Genomic DNA, 6000 nt, shown 5'->3' on the forward strand with positions numbered 1-6000 from the left:
TACTCTCGCCCCAGCGGTCCCTCGAGGGGACCCTATAGATATTAATAGCACCGCCCAGAAGCTAGCTCGCCGTACTAAGTGGGCGTCGCCTAAAGAGAGGGAAAAGCGTAGATAGAGCCGTAGATACCTACACTGCGGAGGCGCAGGCCACTTCGTCGCAGCTTACCCTTACCTACCGCCACGCCCAACAATATAGGTCACAGATGTGACCCCGGCGGCGTCGGGACTACCGCTAGACCTAGAAGAGGAGGAGGACGCCAACTACTCGGGCTAGAGAAAAGACTAGCTCCTATATTAAAGCGCATATAGGAGCCCCGAGAAGATATACTATAAGAATAGTAAAGATTCTAGAAAGGAAAGATAGAAAGTCTATATATTATTATAAATACTATAGTAAATTAAACCGCTATAGCTAGAACTATAATAGATACTAGCTATAGAGCCTATAGAGTAATAATATTAGCCTTTACTAGGAAGTAGCGTATTAAGTATATTCTAATCATACCATATATACTCTCCGGTATAAATAAACCGACGGGCGAGACGATAATAGAAGTAGAGTATATGACTCTAGATATTACGGGTAACTAATAGAAGCGTATATTTATATATATCCTACCGCGGGTAGTAGGGTACAATATTATATTAGGAAGGGGTTAAATAGCGGATTAGGACGCCTTATTAGAAAAATAGACGAGGACATTAGTTTTTAATTAGATAGGGGTTAGAATAGAGGTAGGGGATATATAGAGGAAAATAGATATAAAGGAAATTTTAGCCGTAGCCTTTAGCTACTTATATAGGAGAGCAAGGAGGGAGAAGGCGTAAAAGGGAGACCTCGATAAGTAGAAGGCAGGGTGCCGTCTACGAACAACGTTAGAATCTATCTGGCGAAGACCTCACCAGACGGCTCCCAGCGAGTCTGTAGGACAAGGTACACAAGCACCAACAAGGCCGGTCTGGCGATACTATCACCAGACGGCTCCCAGCGAGTCTATAGGATAAGGTACACAAGCACCAACAAGGCCGGTCTGGCGATGCCATCACTAGACGGCCCCTATTAAGCCTACTGCACAGAGTACGCTATGCGCATAGGTAATAATAAAGCCTATCTATAGAAGTCTTTACCAGACAGCTTCTATCGAAATATTCGTAGCGAGCATAGCGGATATCAAGAAGGCTCTAAAGGTAAAGCCACGGACGGATCCTAGAACGAAGCTACCGCCGTAGTATTACGAGTACCTGGACGTATTCGACCAGAAGGTAGTAGAAACGCTGTCCCTATATAGATCAGGTATCGATCACGAGATTAAGCTAGTTAAATAGGACGAACGGAGAAATAAGCCAAAGATCCCCTAGGGCCCCCTCTATAATATATCTAGAGGCGAGCTATTAGTACTTTGGAAAACCCTTACGGAACTACTAGAGAAAGGATTTATCCGCGTAAGCAACTCACCTACGGCCGCCCCTATACTATTTACTAAGAAGCTAGAAGGAGGACTAAGGTTCTACGTTAACTATAGGGGCCTAAATAAGATTACCCGGAAGGATAGATACCCCCTTCCTCTAATAAATAAGATACTATAGCGGATTTCGAAGGCGAAATAGTTTACTAAGCTCAATATAATTACTACCTTTTACTAGCTTCGAATAGCGGAAGGATCGGAATAGATAATAGTATTTAGGACATAGTACGGCCTATATGAATGGCTCGTAACCCTATTTGGTCTAGCTAATATATCGAGTATATTCTAACGATATATTAACTAGATACTATAGGACTTCCTGGACGAATTCGTATTAGCCTATATTAACGATATCTTAATTTTTATAGAAGGGCCCCTCGAGGAATATAGAGCGCAGGTAAAGAGAGTACTCTAAAAACTAAGAGAGGTAGAACTACCTATTAATATTAATAAGAGCGAATTCGAAGTTACTTCTACTAAGTATCTTAGGTTTATTATCGATACTAAAGAAGGAATTAAGATAGACCCCGCGAAGGTTAACGCTATTCTAAATTAGTAAGTACTATAATTGGTAAAAGGGGTACGAGGGTTCCTAGAGTTCGTAAACTTTTATCGGAGATTTATAAAGGACTTCTTAAAGATAGCGGCCCCTTTAATAGAACTTACTAAGAAGGATACCGAGTTTAAGTAGACGTTAGAGGCTAATGCGGCCTTTAATAAACTTAAGAAGAAATTTATGGCCGAGCCTACTCTTTTATAATTTAACCTAGAATAGGAGACTATACTAGAAACTAACTCTTCCGGATATATAGTAGGAGGCACCTTAATATAGTATAATAATAAGGGCCTTCTTCGCCCCTACGCCTTCTACTTAAAAAGGAACTCCCCGGCCGAGTATAACTACGAGATTTATAATAAGGAACTACTTGTAGTTATCCGGTACTTAGAAGAATAGGAAGTAGAACTCCTAGTAGTTAGCTCTTTTAGAATTCTAATAGACTATAAGAACTTGGAGTACTTTATAACGGTCCGACGGCTAATAGAGTAATAGATAAGATAGATAGAATTTCTAAGTCGATTTAACTTTAAGATAATCTATTAGTTAGGGATCCTAAACTCGATAGTAGACGCACTCTTACGGAGGGAGTAGGATATACCTAAAGATATATTAGACAAACGGTTGGCCTATAGAGAGGTAAAACTACTAAAGGATAAATAGATCGATATAAGTAATAGTAGTAAAGAGGACCTCTCTAGTATTAGTATTAAGCTCTCCGCGAAGCCCGAAGTATATATACTATCTATAGCGCCTAACGGTAGGCTATTAAGGTACCCTAGTAATAGTATTACGCCCTCTAGAACTAGAGGCTATTACTAGATTAGCCTTAAGATCGACGAACTATAGAGTATTTAGAAGAACGTACGGAGAAATAACCTCGTTATACTAGTACTAGAATAAGCGGTATAGGAGAAGAGAGCAAGGTTCCCTATCTACCTCGGGGTAAAGGTATCGATAACGGAGTACTCTCTAGTACTAAATAGCGAACTACTCTAAAGAGGGAGGAGGTAGATACCCGATAGTGAACTACTACGGACAAGAATAGTACAAGATACCCACGACTCTGTACTTAGTAGCCATCTAGGAAGAGAGGTTATAACCGCCCTAGTAGGTAGATAATTCTACTAGCTAGGCTACGTAAGAGATATTAGATAGTTCCTATAGAACTATGCGACCTATAGAGCCTTAAACTCCTAGAAGGACTAAAGATAAGGATTACTTAAACCCCTACCTATACCGGATAGATTATAGAGTAAACTCTCTATAGATTTTATTACTAACCTCCCGAAGAGCTAGTGCTGTACTACTCTATTAGTAATAATAGATAGGCTAAGTAAAGGGGTTATACTAGAACCTTACGAGAAGATAGACGCCGATACTATTGCTAAGATCTTTATTAGGACGATATATAGGCGGTACGGACTACTATAGGCTATAGTTACAAATCGCGGAATATAGTTTACTAGAGCGCTTTAGACTCGGATTTATTAAGTCCTAGAGATAAGGAGGTGCCTATCGACCGCGTAGTACCTAGAGATAGACGGTTCTACTAAGAGGATAAACTAGATAGTAGAGGCCTACCTACGGAAGTACGTGAACTATTTATAGGACGACTAGTATAACTAGCTCCCTTTAGTAGAGCTCGCAATTAATAACTAAGATACGGCGGCTACGGGCGTATCCCCCTTCTTTCTAGAGCATAGGTACTATCTAGACGTGGTGGATTTTCCAGAAGACCTGACGGCAGGAGCTTCTAACTTAAGGAGCCCTATCTAACGAGCGGACGCCATCTTATACAAGCTAAAGTCAACTAGCGAATAGACACAGGCTTCAATAGCGGCCGCCCAATAGGAGCAACAGGATTTTATGAATAGGTTTAGGGACCCAGGCACGTAGTACGAAGTAGGGGATTATATATAGCTAGATTTATAGAATATCAAGACGGACCGACCCTCTAAGAAGCTTGACGCGAAATATAGAAAGTTTAGAGTCTTAGAGAGGATCGGAAGCCACGCTTACCGCCTAGATACCCCCGGGACGATATATAATATATTCTATATAAATCTACTCCGTCCTATAGCCTCAGACCTATTACCTTCGTAGCGAGTATAGGCCTGGCGACTACCTAGGATAGTTAGCGAGGACGGGGAGCCCGAAGAATTCGAGGTCGACTAAATAGTAAAGGAACGGACTAGAAAGGGATAACGGTAGCTACTAGTAAAGTAGACGGGCTAGAACAAGCTAATCTAGAAACTAGCCTCGGCGCTATAGGAGACCGCCGCCCTTAACGCTTTCGAAGCGAGAACCAGAAGGGGGGCGTAATATAAGGGGTTAAACCTCTATTCCCTTCTTGGGTTACCGCGCGCTCCGTAATCAACGAGGTAGCAAAGCCTGTCTAGAGATACTATCACCAGACTCCCCCTTTTACTCTCGCGTACGTGACCCTCAACACGGTCACATGACCTCAACGCCTGGAGCTATAGCTCCATCCCCTATCACCGACTTCCTTCCTTTTCCCCTTTCTTCTTCTTCCCCATATATTTTGTCTTCGACTTACGGATACCCTTAGTTAGTTGAATAGAACTCTCTTCGGCCGTTAACAGTCCCTTATTCTATATTGCTCTAGGTCCTATTATTGTTACAAACCACCTATAGCACAGCTCAGACAACCATATTCATTGGACCAACACAGAGCGAACAGGAAACTTGGGACGAGTAGATCATATAATTATATAGAATCTAAGTTACTAAGGCGCTAGAGAATCTAACGATAGATTCGAGGTTCGAATCTAATAATAGATTTAAGAGTTAAATCTAATAATAGACTTAAGGTTTAAGACTAATAATAGATTTATAAGGAAATAAATAATATAGATTTAGATTAATATATATATAAAGATACTTATTTTCTATTTTAATTAAGAGTTCTTTTAATAATTATAATTAAAGTTAACTTTATAATAAGTTATAGCTTTATAGTACTAATTAATATAAGTATACTTTCTTTATCTATTTAATATCCTTTAATAAGCCTTATATCTAATTAACTAGAGTACTATTTTAATTATAATAAGGAACTTATACTTATAGAAGTAAGCTAGACTTAGAGCTATTACTTTAAAGTTAGATACTAGAGTATCTCTATTTAGATATATCTCTAATAATACTTCGATCTAACTATCTATAAAGAGCCCTTAAGTAATTCTCTCTCTTAAGTATACTTCTAGTTATATAAATTAAGAAACTCCCTTTATAGTATTAATTACCTTATATCTATAATTATAGAAACTAAATATTAATTCCGACTTATTATTTACTCGCTAGAAGTTAAATATAAATTAACTTATAAATCTAATAAAATAGAAGAAAGTTTAGATATATATTCTATACTCTAATAAGTAAGCTAATCTATAGAAAGAATACTTAAAGAAAACTATAGTACCTAATATCGAATTAATAACTTTAGGACTAATAGTTAGTCTATAGGAAGTTATCTAATAGATAAATCTATATATATAATAACTCGAGATAATATTAGCTACCTAAAGACGCGAGTTAGTAGAAGAACTTAAAGTTAATAAACTAACGCTATTTAAAGGAGAATAAGGGAAGTTATAAATATTCCTAGTATAAATAGACCTCTATTTTATAATAAATATAATAAGAATTATAAATAAAATCGATAAAATATTCGCCGCCTTAATATTTCTAGAAGAAATAGTAATAGACTAGTTTAAACCTAATCTATAAGTATAGTTTAATAAACTATAGAATAAAATTAATAATAAAATTATTAATATCTTTAAGTATTATAAAACCTTTATTAATAAACTTAAACTTACCTTTAGCGATATTAATAAGAAAGAAAATATAGTATAAAAGATCTATTAACTCTAATAAACTAGAAGTATAGTATAATATATATTAGACTTTTAATAGATTATATTATACCTCGAATAGGACGAAGATACTAGC

This window comes from Microsporum canis, genomic scaffold (assembly GCF_000151145.1).
Source record: "Microsporum canis CBS 113480 supercont1.7 genomic scaffold, whole genome shotgun sequence".
Taxonomy (NCBI): Eukaryota; Fungi; Ascomycota; class Eurotiomycetes; order Onygenales; family Arthrodermataceae; genus Microsporum; species Microsporum canis.